General features: G+C 37.1%; 1 protein-coding gene across 11 annotated transcripts in view; it reads right to left on the bottom strand.

The window, feature by feature from the left end:
* The window catches only part of Pou2f1 (POU class 2 homeobox 1), a 166,791-nt gene that overhangs the window by 145,719 nt on the left and 1,526 nt on the right, over positions 1–19,546 (bottom strand). Inside the window, exon 2 of one of the 11 annotated variants that reach the window (XM_087206840.1) lies at positions 617–680. The exons of 9 other annotated variants lie outside the window; for them this stretch is intronic. The gene's annotated coding sequence lies outside the window, so the exon portion shown is untranslated. Of the gene's footprint in view, positions 1–616; positions 14,564–19,546 lie in introns of those variants that run through there. One more of the 11 variants, XM_021244744.2, reaches the window with a different exon arrangement.

The raw sequence follows: 19,546 nt of genomic DNA, 5'->3' as shown, positions 1-19,546 counted from the left end.
CCGTCTCTCAATTCACCAAGTACTCTAAATATCCATGGAAATACGTTCTTTCTTTCCACTAATGATGCGCAGTTCCAATGACTGTGACAAAATTGTACAAGTGTAAGCTTCAGAGACTTTAGTTTGTCACTACTTATTCTTTCATGTTTGTGCTTAATTCCTAAAGGATGCTGTGAGAAGACAGCTACGTAATATTAAGATCATCCCCTCTAGATAACAAAGTCCACAACAAGGCTCACCATTTACAGCATATGCAGGCTTCAAAAGTCCAAGCTTTACTCTGGAGAACATTTTTTTAAAAGACAGGGCTACTTCCCATACATATTTCATAAATTTCATATACATTTAGATAAGCAGGTCTCTAACTTTTGGAAAACAGGGCTCCTTTAGGCACTTACATGTTACTGAAAGCCCTGCATTAGGCAGATTTCAGACTCCTGATATTCGTGCCTGGTGTAGGCCTGTCCCCTTGAGTGTGGGACAGATCAAGTGACTTGCTTCTAACAAAAGTGTAAAAGGATGAGGTATCACACTTCTGTGATTAGGTTAGAGGCTGTGACTTCCTCTTGCTCCTCCTCATTTCTTGACAGGACACCCTCCAGCTCTTCTTGTTTACCTGCTCAGATGAAGCAAGCTGAAGAGGCCCACGTGCCAAGGAACTGAGGGCAACCTCTGGCCACCTACCAAGGAAGAAACAGAGACCTTGGTTCAACAGACCCTGGGGGGCCGACTTCGGCCAACAATCCTGCGATAATCCTGCCAGGGAGCTTGGAACCAGATCCACCCTATGAGCAAGCCAAGCAGCAGAACCTCCACTAGCTCAACTTTCAGATGAGACTGCAGCTCTGGCTCTGACACTGCCACTGCGGCCTTATGAGAGGTCTGGCAACACGGGGGACCCCAGTGAAGCCCTGCTCAGATTCCTGACCCAGAAAACCTCCACCTCTTCCTTTTCAAGTGCTATCCCCTAACCTAAGATGTATTCCCAGCCCCACAGCTCCAGGGCCCATATTCCCACTCAGTCTTTGGGCTCGTCGTTCGCTATCTCAGGACTCTCAGAGCCAGAATGAGCAGCAGACTGGCACAATGATTTAGCCTCACCATAGGCAGACAAAGGGAAGACAGTCCAGTCTGGATCAGTTACAGAGGTCAGGCATGGGTAGAGTGCACAAGAACACGCAGTTCTATGTAATGGCCGCTAAGATCTGTGTCTTTATATTTAACATTAGTGTGTGGTAGTGGGCATGATACCAAGTACATGAGACATGTTATAATGAAAGCAGTCAGGCCTATCGCTAATGGAATCTAAAAAAACGGTTTAGTAAGTAGTTACCAGTATCTACCATGAGCGCAGCACTGTGTAAAACTGAGGTACTAAAAGGAACAACACTTGCCTTTACCCCTCAAGCAGCTCAGGGAAATTAAGAGGAAAATGAAATAAAGTTAAGTTTGCACAGAGTAAAATCTGCATGTAACATTAAATATGGTGTTGATATTGTTTCATTTACCATAAATAATTCATTTAGTCTTTACACAAATTATCGCTTATCTATTCACAGCATTTTAAAGTCTAAGGAGCTTTTAAAACTACGGGTATTATTTGCTTTGTAAATTTGTATGACACATTAAAAATCCCAGCGCTTGTTCTCACCTGCTTGATTCCAAGTCATCAAAAGGTCTGAAAATAAGAAATACCTTATATAAACTGATGGATTCCAGAGTTTCAGCAATGTACCCAGTAATTTTATATATATTATCTCATTTAATCCTACGTAGAACTATGTAAGGATTTTCTCAGAACACATATACCTGTATCATATATGACTGACACCGTTTTCTGAATTTTGCCCTACACGTGTTCAGATAACTTTATTCTATGCAAAACGGGACATTACAGACCCAATACATGAATATCATTTCACAGAGCAAGGCGATTAGCACAAAGTCTTAAAGTTCTTCATTTCTTCCTTGCTTGTAAAACCAAGTAACATTCCATAATATGAAAAGCAGCATCCATGCAGCATGTTAAACTGCGGCTCCTGATTTGGGCTAATGGTACACAAATGGTAAATAAGTAATGTTGCGCTATGGAAGAAAGCATACATTTGCTTCTTTTATCTGTCTCAGGACAATCTACTCAGTTCTCTAATAGCTGGATTATATTGTTAATGTCCTCAAACGTTTACTATTTCACCATGTCACCAGAGTGAGAAAGCTAGTTTTGGTGACATTTTTCAGTTTGGATTTATTACCCCATCTGTTTATCATGTACTAAGTTTAATCGCTTTTCAGAATTATTAAGAGCAAGAGGTTCTTCTGCAACAGAAACCTGGCACAAATACACTCTTTCCAAAGGCATCCACTGCCTCTTTGGTCTATCAGTGTTCAGTGCAGAAAGTTTCATTCATGGTATTTACTCTGGCTATCACTAGACAATAATTATCTCTAAAAATATTTTACTACCTAATGTATAAATTAGTTTCCAAAATCCTGAAAAAAGTAACAAAAACAAAAGAATTTCTGCTAATAAATATCTTCCTTAACTAATCTAATATGGGAGCCAACTAAAGTTAGGACCAAAGTGGAATCAATATCCTCATGTTATTTTAAACAAATGCCACCACTTTCTAGTTATGCTAACTTTTGGAAAATTATGTAATTTCCTTGTGGCCATTTACAAAACAAATAACAATGCCCATCCTACGGGGTGGATATGAGAATTAAATTATTTAATTTCTCCACCATCTCATCAAAACAGGCGTTTCCCAACTTCTTCATCCCTGTTTTCTGTATGACCGGAAAAAAAGTTTCGTCTTGACCAGTGTTCCTATGTTTGTTCACAGTCCTCACTCTAAATGATATGTCTATTCACACACTTTGGTCATTTTCCTATTTGAGTGTTTGTCATTTGCTACTGAGTCTTCATATATTAAGACAAATTAATCTTCTTTCACATACATAGGCTAATACTTTCTTACCATATATTTTGCTAACAATTTTATTTGCACCATCTTTTGGATGGTAGAACGTTAAAAATTTTACACAGCAGCCGGGGATTTAGTTTAGTGGCTCTGCGCCTGCCTTGCAAGCACAAGGTCCTGAGTTCAATCCCTGGTACTGCAAAAAAAAAAAAAAAAAAATGTATACAGCTATTATCTTTTCCTTTATAGCATGTGGATGAGTGTTGGAAAGACTTTCTATCCTTTAAAATGAATAAAAAATCATTGCCCCTCCTGTTCTAGTATTTTTCTGAGTTTTCCTCTGAACATTCAAATAGTTAATGTCTCCATGATTAATTTTTATGTATGGTGTAAGATGTGATCCTGACTTTTTTTTTTTTTTTTCAAATGGATACCAACTGTCCCAACACCACCTGGTCATTTTACCTAATGTCAATTTCAATTATTGTAAGATCCTAAATTCTGGTTTAACGCTGACAGAAAACTTTCAATTTTGCATTAAAGTGATCACTTTTCAAAGCACATTGTTATTCAAGGGGCTATGTATTTTTCCTTCTAGTATTCCCAGCACCTGCTAGAATGAAAATAAAAGGGAAGATGGGAGTGGGAATATCAAATTTGACTACAATGCCAATTGCATTAAGCCATCAGAACAGTTTACTATGTGTATGTGATCTGAACTAAAATTACACTTGAATTGTCTATGGACACCATTTTTAGGTATGTTTTTACTCTGGGAAAGCAGTGAAAACTATAGAAGGTATAAGCATCACATTTATTAAAACTGAGAATTAACCACTTTTTGATAGCATGGCAAACAAGAACAAGGTAGTGGAGACTCACAAAACAATCTAAATATCTAAGTTCAACTTTATCCCCTTATCTAAAAATACTTACAAAGTAGACTCTTTCATTCAGTATTCTTTTTTCTATCTGTGACAAACAGAATGTTTTTAGGGTAGAGTATGCCTGGATTAAGAATAGTAAAAGGGTCAGTCAAAGTGCCACAAGCCTGTAGTCCCAGCACTCTGAGAGGATATGGCAAGGGAGGATCCATAATGAGTTCAAGGTCAGCCTGAACTACATAGCGATACGATACGATACTCTGTCTCACACACACACACACACAAAGAACAGGAAAAGGAAGCCTACAGAACAATTTTCAGAATGTGCTCAGCACTGTTCAGTGCAGCATACACTCTAGGCAGCTGGGAAGGTATATCCTATTAGCATAATTAACTTCCTTGGCCTTGACCAAGAATGTTGCCAAGCAACTCGTCTGATTATAATTTGGCTTCTTCTAAAGCAAGATAATGTACTGCTGAATGACCAAGAATTCTAGTCTACCTCATAATTATATTTCTCATAATAAGTTAACACAAACAAGCATTGTTTCTATTTGTCTACTGTGCACATCCTTAGTAAAAGTCAGTGAGTCGGTTCCCTTGAACTCCTTTTATTTGCAGCTATACTGATGAATTTGAGTTTCTGAGAAGCAAACCTGCCAATGAGCCTACCAATGCAGTATTACCTTCAAGACCACACCTGAAATGGCCAACTCACCTCCCTGAACAACACGATCATTTTATCTCTCTACCTTCAATAAGCACTGAGAAATATAATTTCAAAACCAGTACAACCCAGTATTTACTCTGAAAGCATTACTTGATAGCCTACGCTGTGTCAGTAGCCTCATACAAGGAATAAAGCAGGTATTTATGGATGATATCTAAAGGATATGGACTATCTTCCATCTTAATTATTCCAAAATCTTTTCTCCTTTTAAGTCAGACCATTTTGAATAGTCCTCACCAACAAGCCCCTCACCCTTACTGATGGTGCTCCATGGTGATGTGTTGGGCCTATTCAAGGTATTATAAAATTTGCTAGTGGATCTATAATAAGACTACTGTTGAGGTCACTGTTTATCCCATTACATGAGGTCTTGTTATAAAATTTCCTTCTTATCTTAGTGTCGGGAGCTGCTGTGCTTTTATTAAAAACAAGTTTGCTTGCTTTCAAGTTTTAAGAACATAAATTTACCAGGTATTTTTTTTGCATCATCTACAGAGCTTAAAGAAATATTTGTGCCCCTCTGAGAGTAAATATTAATTTTTTATTAGGTCTTTTATTTTATATTTTTTACTAGTTTATGAATCTCCATAAATCATGTTAAATTTTTAGGGGAAAGACAAAATGAACAAATAAATACATAGATAATGCTTAGAGTAATATATCTCAAGTTAAAAAATTATAAGAATTAAAGAAGTCACATAAGAAGTCAAAGGAGAGGAAGGATTTCCAGAATGTAGTATGTAGATTTAAAAAATAAAACCCAGTAAATTCTCAACTAGGTGGGGAAACACGAGAAGGGGAATCAAAGGGAGAAAAAGGAGAAGGAAAGATCAGAGAATACCCCAAATAATTTTTTATTAACAGAAACTAGACAAATTATAGTACAAAATGACTGTGTAAATTCAGTCAAGCTTACTGTAAGTTACATGATATTTATAAACATTTATTATTCCACAGGCATCACTCAAAATGGTAAAAATAACATATTGACATTTGATAAAGGAAGCATAAAAATTATTTGATAAAAATGGACAAGAGGGTACTACCAGAAAAAGCAAACAAGACTGTTATTGTACCTGTTTCTTATCTGAGCTGCTCCCTCCACCAAATATTAGGAAAAACCCTATGCGTGCAACAATCTGAACCTACTGACCTCTCAGCTTTCTAAATAACCCAATAGTCTAAGAGACATTTCAACTCCACAAAACACACAATCATATTCTTGTTGCACAGCCTGTATTTCCTTCAAGGTCACTGTCATCTTCCCTCACCACCAAGGGACTTTCCAGTGCTGTCACTGCTGTGTGTCAACCATAGTTCACACACATACCACTGTTGAGCCATCTCTGCTCAGAAGTTAAATACCTTCCTCCTTATTCTCAGCTTCCTTAAATCTGTTGCTCCCCATGTTCCAGGGAATCCCAAGCTTGCTAGGAGGTTAGACTCTAATTCAGTCCAGCACTGAAAAGATTTTAGAATAAGTCTTGTCAGTTCTAATCCCTTAGGTAGGGCCGAGCTAAAGAAATTGTCATCTTTCCATTCCTCCTTTGCCCCTCCTTCCCAATCTTTAAATAAAAACTTCATACGTCTTTAGAGCAGGCAGAGTAAAAAATTATGCTCATTCTCGTTTCTATGCTAAAAGAAACATTTTCTGTGCCAGGGTAGGGCATGGTTCTGCAGGACCAGTGTCACAGCTGACCATCCCCACTCAGAGTCTGCAGCAACTGGCTCTCTGTGAATGAGTGGCTAATAAATGGCCCGAAAGTAGATCTGGTGACCAGGGGTAGAGTGGTCTGAGCTGTACTCTCAAACCTAAGCTGCTTCTTGAAAGAGGAGCAGAATTAGACTGGGTAGGGAAGGTAATCATAGAGTATTTAAGAAGTCAAAAATTTTCAGGAACACTACAAGCATTCTGAAAAGGCTAAAATCAGTTCAACACACAAAGAAAGATAAATCATTGTTTTACATTTGAAAAAAATATAGAAAAGGAAATATAATTTAAGAAGATGTTTACAGCAAAAACATAAAGCCAGGTGTGGTGGTGTATACCTGCAATCCCAGCACTCTGGGAGGATGAGGCAGGAGAATTACGATCAAGTGTAGCCTAGGCAATTTAGAGACTTAGTTAAAATCCTGTCTCAAAAGTTTTTTAAAAGGACTCAGGGTGTAGCTCAGGGCAAAGGCCCTGGGTTCAATGGTGAGTACCACAACCCCCCGCCCCCAAAAGGGAAAATTAAAGCAGTAAGATATTTTTCACCAGTCAACTATGGAAAAAATAAAAGAACTGATAACTAACAGTACTGGAGATACTGTGGAGAAACTGACATTAGTAAATACTGTAGACAAAAATACAGCTTGGTACCACTCTCAAAGACTTGACATCATCTACGAAAATTTTTAATGTGTATATATTCTGTTGAATAAAGTTTATGGGAGGCCACTACTTTGGTCTAGCCTTCTGGTCTAGGCTCCTGCAGACCAGAACAAATTAGAATAAAGTCACTTATGCTAAGTGCTGCTTAAATTGAACTTGAAACAGGCAAGTCTTCCACAAACAGGAGACACACAGCACCTAATTAGAACGGGCCTAGTTTACCTGAGCCAACATGAAAAGGAAGTTCCCTATTTTAATCCTATGAGGAAAATAACTCTGGATTGACCAATCTGCATTTTGTACCCTATTTCTGCTTGCTTAAATTAAGCCCTTTTCTGGCTCCAAAGCCTCTCTGTGTCCTCTGCTCAGCTTACTGCAAGACTCATTCTATTTTAAAGAATGAGATGTTTCCTGATTCTAGGATTACAATCAAATCTTTAAACTACATTTGTTACAATTTTGTCTTGTGCCAATTCTTTAATTCTAAAATTCTATTTCTGAGAATTTATCTTAAAAAAATAAAGCACTGTACATGGATGGTTATAACACAACAATGGGGAAAAAACTAACATGCATTAAAAAGGGGCAAGGAAACAGACTGGCAGACTGTTATATAATCAAATGCTAAGCAGTCATTAAGAACATGAAAGGATATGTGAGAAAAATTTTTACATAAAAAACTGGTAATTTTTGAAGAACTGAAACCTGCAGACATGTCAGCATTGTTTAGTTCTATAGGAATACACAAGGTGAAAATTTCTCCTCTGTCAACTTCACTAGCTCTTTCTGATTAACCAAAGATTCACCTTTGAACAGCTATGGGCCACCTTGAATAATAATTCAATCAACTGGTGATTTATCATTTGTGTCACCAGAAGACATTACACTAAATAAGTGAAGAAGGGAGGGTGGGGAGGAAAAAAGGCAGGCAAGCATGCAGGCTGACTTAAATTACCCAGGTTTCCGCCTAGCAAATAAAAAACGCTTTATTTTCTTAACTGAGTGAATTCTAAATAATAGGGAACCATGCAAAACAAATACAGGGAATGATGCAAAATAAACAAATAAAAATGCAAGTTACAGGGTAGGATCAAAATATACGGTGAATGGGGCTGGGGATTTAGCTCAGTGGTGCCACCATCTGCCCTGAAAGCACAAGGACCTGAGTTCGATTCCTAGTACAAAAAAAAATATATATATATATATATATATATGGCAAATGTTTAAATTTTTACAATTATTATAGTAAAAGACACACTGCTATTAATGTCTCAAAATACTCCCCCCTTGCTTACAATACACTTGGAAGCAAGCAACTCCCCTTCCTTGCTTTTTTCCATTGCTCTTGCCACTTTCTGAAGTAGTTCTGGAAGCCCTCCTTCTCAAGCATCTTTATGAGCTATGATCAAAAATATCACAAATGCTGCTGCCAAGTGCCATCCAATGGAAAGGCAGGCTTGTAAAAGCATCACAGTGTCTCCTCATCCACCTCATTCACCTGACCTGGCACAGTGCAACTTCTGGCTCTTCCCTAAAGTCAAAATGACTAAGAAAGGTAAAAGTTTTGAATCAATTTAGGACATCAAGGCAGCCAAAGAAGTGCAACTACAAGACATTCAGGAAAGAGGACTTCCACAACTACAACAGAAAGTGGCAAGAACAACAGGACAAGTGTGTTTGAAGCAAGAAGTATTCTGAGGGGGATTTATGGCAATGTGTCCTTTACTGTGATACAGTTTTTAAATTTAAGCTTTTACTGTATCTTTCAACTACACTATATATGATAGGATGTATACTATAATGCTTTTTTTAAAATTATGTTCACATGCATAAAAGGACACACATATCCAGGTGTAAACATTGATGTGTATATGCATCTTACACCAGGAGGTATGTATATCTGCATACACACAGGAACAAATTTCAAGAAATAGGCTCAATAGTTGAGCCAGCACCATACTGGTCCTTATAGCAGTATTACCATTAAGATATGATTCCAGGGCCGGAATCATAATTAAGATATGATTCCAGGGCCGGAATTTAGCTCAGTGGTTTCGCCGCCTGCTGCACAAGTGCAAGGACCCGAGTTCGATCTCCAGTACCAAAAAAAAAAAAAAGATATGATTCCAGCATTAGGAGCTAGCAATCCCCCCTATTGTCTAAACCCCCTGAAATGGTACCCATGATTTCTTCCAGGAATACTCATAAAATGAATTCATTTTCTCAGGCTACAGTGATGTTTAAGATGTCTCACAACATCAGAGGATTGTCACCAATTCCTTGCAAACAATGGTTGGCTTATGAGTGTGTGTATATATGTTAGTCTGCCAAAACAGCACTTTCCTTGGCTGAGAGCACGAGAGGTATGTATGGACGAGAACTTAGCAATGTCGTCTATAGGAAAAATTCTGGAGACAAACAACACAGAGTGTGAACCAACACCCTTAAATGGCTGACATCTCATCAGAAACAATAATCAACTGTCATGTTTCCTCAACTGGAAACTACACCCCTGGCTTAAAAACATCTTGGTAAGGTGGGGGTGGGGGAAACAAAAAGTGGTAAACAAATCTTTTTTTTTGCATGATTTGCCTGCATATCACTTTTAACTCACAAAGCACTTGTGATACATTAAATTACTATGTCTTAATTTCGTATCTCACCAACTGGATCAGAAAAAAGTTAAATGATGCCCCAAATGAAAATTATCCAGATGGAAGGCCAGGGACATGGCTCAGCGGCACAGCACTTGCCTGGCAAGCACAAGGCACTTTGATTTCCAGTACTAAAAAAAATTAAATTAAAAAAAATAAATAAAAAGAAAATTATCCAGATGTTAACATTTGTAATTCTTATCACCAGGACCAGCAATTTGTATACCAACAGCTACAAAACATGTTTATAATCAGCATCTGTAAATGTTTAAAAGCTAAGTTAACATCAGATTTGGTAATCAACTGTGCATTTTTCCAAATTTCAAGATAGAGATAAAGAAGCACAATTAATTCTATACCACAGTCTGGACCTTTGCAAGAGCACTGAGGATAAACTCAAAACAGCTGTTAATACACATGCCCTGCAGCGGAAGTTTCGCAAGGCCCCAATCCTACTTGGTATATTCTTTGTCATTCAACTGGCTTGAAACAGAAGTTAATGGTTAAGAGAATAATGTTCCTAACTGCCTACTCCCAATACACACCCCCACGCGGTCACTGTGATTAATCTCAGTCCATGTAAAGCATTAAGTACTGTAACTGGCACAAAGACTTGGTAAATGCGATTATCATTAGAAATCAATGCATTTATTGGAAAATTGTGAATCTCTACCACAAATTTTGACTGTAGATTTGGTCAATAAAAAGTACATCATGAAAATAGCCTCATAATTTGAAAATCATGTTTAGCTCTTCAGCTAAATCTTACTTTTCCTGCACCAACTATGTTAAATTTCAGTTCTTTGAAAGTACTGTTTTTTCCGTGTGTGTGCATCATTCTCTTTGTTCAGAACATTTTTAATCCCACCTCCTATTCTCAGACTTGGACTGAATAATTCCTATTCATACTTCATTTCTCAATAAATATTACTTCCCAAATCATCTTATCCAGATTAGGGTACCTACTTTACGCTCCCTGGTTGCTCTCAACCTCCCATATTTTATTCACTTAACTATCAACAGTGTTATTTAATGTATAATTTACCCAAAAGACTATAAGCTTTCAGAAGCAGAACCAGTATCTATATTATTCATTGGTCTCTCTCCAGTGCTAGATGCATGGCTAGGAGTAAAAGAAACTCTATAAATACTTGTTGAATTAAATAAAAGCAGAAAGACCAGTCAGACTGGTTAATTATAACCAAGTTCATATATTAAGTACTACAAATTCTTGGTAATTTTATGCCCTTGTTCATTCACATTGCAGGAGGATGTTTCAAGCTTAAAATCTAAATCTCACCTCTCAGTACTACCCACTGTAAGATTTAGTTATGTTGCTAAGACAGTATCAAGCTTATCATGCTCTATTTAAAATGGTACTCAAAAGCCAAGAGGCTCATAAAGTATCTGTTGTGCTTACTGGTCTTCACTCAAAAGATGTTTTTGAAGAATTCCATAACTTAGAAAAAGGGAAAAATTTTTAAAAAGAAAAGAAATATGAAAACTACGTATCTAGTACAACCCACATTTTATCAAAGAAAACTGTATGGGTTAGAAAGTGATTTGTGGACTGAGTATGGTGGTGGTGCACACCTATAATCCCAGCACTCCAGAAGCTGAAGCAGGAGCATCGTCATGAGTTCAAGGCCAGCCTGAACTACACAGGGAGACCCTGTCTCAAAACAGCAACAACAACAGCATCAGCAAAAGTGATTTGTTCACAGTAAGAAGGCTGGGTAGTGCTTGAAACAAACTAAGGAAACAGGTCCCCTTGAAGGTCTGTCTTTTCATTATGGTGCCTGGGGTAAGGGTGGCTGGGGTGGGGAATCAAAGCCAGGGCTTTCCATGTGCCAGGCAAGTGCTCCACCAAAGAGCTACGCTCCCACCCAGTTTTGCTGGTGCAATATTTAAGAAGGCTGTTCAAAGTATTCTAAGCAATAAATAATCTTAAGAGGCAACAAGTAATTAATGCTACTGAATAACCTGTACAACTCTGTAAAACAGGGATTTTCAAACCTCTACTGTATTAGAAACTCAGGTGAAGCCTGGGTCTTCTCATGCTGAAAAAGTTCCATGGGTGATTCTTAGCCCAACAAAGATTGAGAACCACTAATTTAATCAATTAAGTGTTATTTGCTAAATGCCTACTGTCCCTGACAGTATGTTCTTGCTCTCAAGCTCTTATGAGGAGACAAGATTTATAATCAATTAAGGAAGAAAATAAGACTGTGTATAATGAAGTGCTGAATAAACACAAATTAAGCACTAAAATCAGAGAAAGTACGACAGATCAGGCTTGAAAAATGGCTATTAATGGAGACAGAATATGGATAAAAGGGTCAAGAGAAACAAAGAAAAATTTTCAAACCCTGCTCAGTGTGAGTCTTAAGGATCTTGCTGAAAGCCCCGCTAGCGTAGAAATCAGAGGATGTTTCCCTGTTCCTACATCAGATTTCAATTTGAACTGTTTCACTTTAACTTTAAATATTTAGCATCAAAGAATTTTAAAGGAGTTAAATTTGGGATTGGGATACAGTTCAGTGGTAGAATGCTTGCTTAACATATGTGAGGCATGGGGTTTGATCCCCAGCACCAAAAACAAAACAACAAAAAGTGAATCTTCTCCTAATTTACAAATGCAAAATCTAAAAAACCCATAAAGTAATGTCCTAAAGTTACACAGCCAATTAATGACATAGAACCCAGGCCTCTCACCTCCCAGAGCTCTCTTCACACAACATAACATCCTAACCAGAGACAGTGTGAGTGATGAGTGAGTACAGGTTCTCAGAACATCCCTGACAGGGGCGGAGGAAAACAGTAGGTTCACCTAGAGTTCTAGGAAAGGGTGGGGCATAGGGAGAAAGACCCATGCAAGCCTCAAGTAAAACACAGTCATCCTCCAAAACCAAGTCTTTAAATTTTAGAGAGACTTTTCTAAAAATTAAAACCCAATAAAAGAAATGTTATATTTGTGTTGGGTCCATCAGAGGACTTCCCTGGTGCAATCATTGAGTCACAATATTTTAAAATGTAGTCAAAGATAAGGCAGGGGTGAGGGCTACACAATAGAATGCCCTGAAATCCAGGGCAAGTTTACATTTGTTTCAGAGTAACACTTCCATCGTATCAAGTTTTCAGAAGAGTACTAAAGAGACATTCCTTTTCCCAGAGTGCTGGCTACCACAGAAATGGACCTCCAGTAAGGGATCCCACAGAATCCATCAGCCCTAAAGCCTCTCCTCTACAGGAGCACAAGCCATAAAACTGCTGATTTTACTCTTGTGCTCATGTAAAAAAAACTATTACAGTACTTTAAAGATGCTTCTGCTATCCATTTTGTTACTCCCACAGCATCCCTCCAAAACTGGAATTATCACCATTTTATTGCTGATGGAAATACCCATAGAAGTCAGTGCCAAGGCCAAATTGAGATGTCTAGAATTTACAATGTTCAGAGTCAACGCTCATCCACATACACTGTGACACGTGCATACATCTCCTCTACAAATGTACTCATGTTTATCACAGAAAATTTACTAAAATATTTTCCATTTTCCCAAGGAACTTAAAACTTAATAAGATCCATGCAGTCATGTCTCCAATAACATGTTTAAAACTGAATTGTAGCCTTTCCCCTAATGGCTCCCTCTCCCATCTTTACATCTATCTGTTCACGGCACGTCTCTGGATAACCCAAGCTCAAAAGCTGGGCATTCCCTTGGACTCTTCTTAGCTATTACCATAAACAATTTAAAATAAAGGCTTTGATCAGAGCACAGCCCAGAACAACACAGACCTTCAATGACTCCCTACTGCCTAGCAAATGAAATCCAAACTCTTAGATCATCAGAGATTCAGAGCTCTCCATAGGCAGCTTTCCCATTCCCCAACACACTTAGTGCTTATTAAAGCACATGGCCTTGAGAAAGTCACTTAATCTGAGCTTTATTTTACTCAACTATAAAATGGGTATAATAATACTTGCCTGAAAAGTCTGAGGCAATGAAAATGAGAGTGCTCCTATAAACTTTAAGGCACTATAAAAATGCAGACATTATCATTATGTCATGATTATAGTAATTTTATTTATATCTCTCTTGCGCCAGAAAGGAGGTAAGGTAGCCCACATAAAACATGAAATAACAAGAGTTTAAAGACAGAAGCAATAAAAGAAATGCAAAAGAAATGTAAAAGTATAAACTAGAACTAGGAAGGCATACCATAAATACCTATGTATTTACTTCCTTTGAGGTTAACAATGTGATCTAAACACTGCATTTGATTTGAAAAGAAATCTAAGTCATTAGATATTCTATGTCCACAAGACTAAAAACAAACTCACTGGTCAGAAGTTCTTACTGCAAAGACCAGGCATGAATTTTCCGAAAGGTCTTTTTTCCAAGTCAAGTAAATTGGACAATATTCTTAACATCTTTACTATGAACTACCTATGTCATTATTGGAGCAAAAATAGTCAGGTAATTGTTTTACTATGTTTATATCTCTGTAGCACTTACAGCATTAGTCAATAAATCAAATACCTCAATCTCCATGAACTGGTTTCTCTAGATCCAATCTCTATTGGAAACCATCCTGCACACACTGCCACATCAACCCTAATATATCACTTTTTATCACATTAGCCCTTAGTTCAAAAACCCCCAACAGCTTCCCAGCACAGAGAACAAAAGGCTCCTCATTCTTTACTATTCAGAACAACACTGACCACAATTTCCCCTGCAATGTTCTTCTCTGTCTTCCCATCCCTCTCAATTCTTGTTGCCCTTTAAGGCTCTGCTTAAAAGATCTCACTTTCTACTTAAAGCCTTCTCTGGCTTGCAGTAATTTGGAATGGAGGCGGGAGGAGACCAGGAAGTCTGAAATCTAGGGGCTAATGGCATACTCTCCGTAGAACTTCTTCAGCATGCAGGAGACCCTGGGTTCCATCCCCAGCACCATAAGAAGGGAAAGAGGAAGGAAGGAAGGAAGGAAGGAAGGAAGGAAGGAAGGAAGGAAGGAAGGGAGGGAGGGAGGGAGGGAGGGAGGGAGGGAGGGAGGGAGGAAGGGAGGGAGAGAGGGAGGGAGGAAGGAATCTTGTGTTCTTTTTTCTCCCAGTAAGGCAAAAGCTTAAGGATAGATTATCTGGCTTTTTCAAACTTGCACACACCCTAATCCCTTCTCTGATATTCATTACTTGTTATTTTTCTTTCAGGTACTAGTATTTTGATTTGTGATTATATACATTGTTTTAAAATTTTCCCTACTTATTTTATGCCAACTCCTCCACAGCAGTCTTCTGTTTCCTTGATATTCTCACCGACTGGCATAGAACCAGATACTTTTTATAAGGTAAGAAATGTTTAAGATAACTTTTTAAAGATTATAATATCTTACTTGGTGCAGTATGAATCAGAAAAAAGAAGTTTGTTTTTCATTAAGCAGACCTTTAAAACAAGTGTACTAAAGTAAAACATCTAGTATATTTCTCTTTACAGGTATGTTCACTTACAGTCATTACTAGTACAACTCCATTACTCAAGGGGACCACATGTTAAAGCATGAATGAATCTTGTAATAGACACAACATAATTTTATACAACAGCCACTCTTAGTATATTTTCTATTGCAAAGGGAAAGCTCGCAGGGAGGGGGTGCTTAGTTTTGTACTTTTCACACTGTTTTTTAAAAAAATTAATATAAATGTCCTCTCTAAATAAATATCCAATTTCCTGAACAGTGCTTCAAAAGTCTGATAAATCTAGAGGTTTGCTGATTCTTCTTTTGTTCAATTACATACTAGTTTTGTCAGCAAAATTCAAGCAACATTGAAAGCTTGAGTCTGCTTAAATGGAAAGGAAGAAAAAAATGGGAAGGAAAAGAAAGGAGTTATATCCATAACTGGTCACTAAGTATACAAAGATGTGCTATCAGTGCTAAATAAATTAACACCTTGTAGCAAAAACACACAGAACCCTATAAATGATACACATCACACATAAGGAGCATCTTCAAATCAGAGGTCCTGACACTCAAAACAGTTTTCATATTTCAAATTCTTACCATACTGTAAATGGATCAGTAAGCCAGGCAATGGCTCCACTCATGCTATTTTTTGTTGCCACTGCCATTACTGCTCAGAGCATATAAGAGCACACAAAACATAGTTACTAATAACTTCAGTACAAAGAAACCAATTTAAAACCCAATTACTCAATTATTTTTACTCATAAAATAAAGATTATGTCGGGGATTTAGCTCAGTGGTTTCGCCGCCTGCCTCGCAAGTGCAAGGTCCCAAGTTTGATTCCCAGTACCAAAAATAAAGATTATGTCAATAATGTGCAAAAAACATTCAGCAAAAGATGCATAAGGAAACTGCTATTCTCTGTGAATCTTAATAGCTGCCTCTTTTAATCATTCAAAAAGATGTCTGGGGCCAGGGATTTAGCTCAGTGGTTTTGCTGCCTGCTGCACAAGCACAAGGACCCAAGTTCCATCCCCAGTACCAAAAAAAAAAAAAACCAAAAAAGATGTCTATATTACTTGGGCAATATAATAAAGACAAAAAAATATGCAAAATTCTGCCCCAGAGAGTTTGCTTAAAAAAGAAAAAAGGAGAAAAAAAAAATAAAACAAGAAAAGAATAATTCAGGAAGGACACACAAACTCAAACAAGGTATATGTATCACTGAATCAAATCCACAATTTCAACTCTAATTCCTAATATTAGATCTCCGTGAAGTACTAAGTAAGTATGTTTGCTCAGGCATTTAGTATTTAAGGAGACATCAGAAATAAGAGCATAGGTGAACCAAAAGGAACATGTTTTCTCTATGACCCGTTCTGTGCTCTAACCAATAATTATTTGAATAGTTCTAAATACAATCACTCTCATTAGGAAAAATACATCACTACTATTCGCCAAAACTGTGTAATAGAACCAATACGGATACATAAAAGCAAATTAATGGCAGTAGTACATGATTATTTTTAGTAGTGCTTAAAATAAGACTAAAACACAAACATTAGGACTGTAGGTTTTCTTTTTTCAATATTTTTTTAAAAAGCAGTAACAATAAAGCAATCACCATGACATAATATTAGCCTCACAGTACAAAGGAATATATATTATATATTATAATGTATATTATATTTTATATTGTACTACATATAATACATAGTAAAAAGGAAGCAAATGCATGAAAGTGAATGACCAACTTATAAAACACAACTAAATTCCAGATCAAACAATACAGATTCAAGATAAACTTCAAATATTTCACTTTAATGGGGAACACTTATGAAAGATAACATTCAAATTTTCCATTTTGTTCTTTTAGGACCACCTGCCTAAGATATTTGGGGTTCTAGTCAACATCTTCAGTGGCTTCATAAGAACAATTTGACCTTCTGAGCCCCAAATTATTCCAAAATGTATAGACCACATGAATGACAGATTAACAACTATATCAACCAGATAACAATGAGACATTTAATGTCTCCTGCTTTATGCTACCAATGGATAGAGAATACTAAATTTAAAATATGACAGAACAATACACCATTTAAACCTAATTAATAGCAATGTTTGTTTTTTCCTTGCCTACTGGCATCTTTGACAATGACAAAATGAAAGGAATTAGAAGCTAATTTGGAAGAAGAAGTGAAAAATTACTTTTACAGCAATAGGATGGAAGTAGAACAGTCCTTGGGAAATTAAAAACATTTGGTTAGCTGTCATATGAATGTCTGAGATCTTAATTCAAAAGCACCATAGTAATAGGTGGGATAAGTTAGCAAAGAAATGACAACAGATTTTCTAGAAACTTGGGAGAGTCTACTTGACAGATACAAAAAGACAGACTTTAAGCTTATGGAAGGCTCACAAGTAACCCAAAATACCCCACCAAACTTGGCTCACAAACTAGGGTTAGGAATAAGGCATGGCAATGCTATCACATTCCCAGAGCAATTTTAAAACTCAACTTAAGATAAACTGGCTAAAATATGATGAGAAATGACCAAGAAGAAAATCTAATCTGTCAAAAACTGTAAGTGGGATCACTACCTTGCAATAGAACAATTTTAAAAACCACTAATCAAAACAAAAGGCACAAATTTGTTCACACTAACTTAAGACAACCCCCCCCCCCAAATTCTGAATTATCTCTTTAAAAACTATTTTCAGGGCCTGGGATTAAGCTCAGTGGTTTCGCCGCCTGCTGGGCAAGCGCAAGGACCCAAGTTCGTCCCAAGTACCAAAAAAAAACCAAACTACTTTCAAAGTACAAGCCTTCATGTAAGTACTCCACCTTTTATTAAACACTGATTTCAACATAAAAAAGTATATTGCCCTCCATTCTCTTCAACTCAGCTTTATTGAAACAGGATCTAAGGCAAATAAATGGTCTCTCCATTATCCTGAGCCATGTTTTGATTAAAATAAGAAACTCTCGTAAGAGTTTGGGGGATCACAACAAATCTTTCTAAAATATGCATGGATATGGGTCCCTTCTATGATTGTCCTTATTTAAGATCCATACTCTCTCCATTTGAGAATATGAGGAAATGAATTTTTACTACAGCATGGAAAACTAATCAAAATATAAAGCCAGCTAACAATGCCCATCCTTTTCCTGTATCAAAAAAAATTTGAGAAATTAAGTTTGTTACTGGAAATTTGGTTTATAAAATACAATGTGAATCTTATCATCTTGGATAAAACAGCTACAAACCTAGTAGTGGTTAAATTGCAGCTATAAAGGAAATTGTCCCGAGATAAATGGTTTCCCTATGAGAAGGCTTCATTGCTACACTTCACCTCAGGACAATAAATCAAATTAACTGCACCTTGTCCTCTGTCCAATGACATCATCAGTTTGACCACATCTTGGGAATCGGGTGCAAAAACATATGCTATTTAAGGCATGAAATCATATTACTGCTTTTTGTCCACCCAACCTTACGCTTCAGGTCTCTGAAGCAGTCATTCACCTGAACAGTCTCATGATTGCTGCACAATTTTTTTCTCCTGCTGCTTTGCTTTCAAAGTCTACCTACTGGATGTGCAAGAGGGGGAGATGGTGCGAACTGGTATTTTAAATTAGCTTGCTTTTAGTCCATGAAATCTAGAAATCTGTTTCAAATTAAAATGAGGAGTAATGTTCCACAAAGTATGTATCTAGCCATTCTTCATTAAGTGCTTTAATGATTTCAAAGGTTTAACACATTAGTGAGGTGTTAAACATCATTCCTTAAATACTCTCCTCAAAAGGCAACACAACTGGGAAAAAAAAAACCCCGTTACAACCACAGAAAATAAAAATATTAAAGAAATTCTTACCACAGAAAAGACCAAAAATCAAAGAGTAAAAGTTAATCTGCCTTTCACAGACCAACTACCCTAAGTTTAGATAAAACATTAGTTCTGACAACTGAAAGCAGAGGGATGGGTGTGTGGGAGAAGAGTAAGTCCAAGATCAGGACAGAACAATGTACGTGTTTATTCTATTTTCACTCATTCAACCATGACACAAAACACTCAAAGAAAACATAACCCCATTTCTGTTTTCAGTAGTGCTACAATTAAAATGAGCAAGGCTGTGACACGGTTAGTACAAAATATCAGCCTCACTTAAAATTAGAGTGCAGAAGTTGGAAAGGGAGCACCACTGAGAAATTATGAAAAGTGTTGTTAATTGGAATTTATAAATAACCAGCCACTTACAACTCCTGGCGGGGGGGGGGGGGGGGGATTGGTTTTACAAATACTTCAGATCTTACAAAAAGCCTGAAAGTGTTTAACCTGGGGGTGGGGAAGGGGGAAAACTATCCACATAACAAAGTGATCTGTCTGTACTAAACCAAAACAGAATCCACAGCCTCTGAAAATAAGAAAAAAAAAATTTTTCCCTAAGACCCCACATTACTGCAAACTGTTAAGAAAGTCTTTTCAAGAGAAAACAAGCCACCGCAGAGTTG

Source organism: Heterocephalus glaber, unplaced genomic scaffold (assembly GCF_053883595.1).
Source record: "Heterocephalus glaber isolate CG9 unplaced genomic scaffold, H.glaber_assembly_v1.0 deba00000738, whole genome shotgun sequence".
In the NCBI taxonomy this organism is placed as follows: Eukaryota; Metazoa; Chordata; class Mammalia; order Rodentia; family Bathyergidae; genus Heterocephalus; species Heterocephalus glaber.
This window is presented reverse-complemented; position numbering and strand designations above follow the sequence as displayed.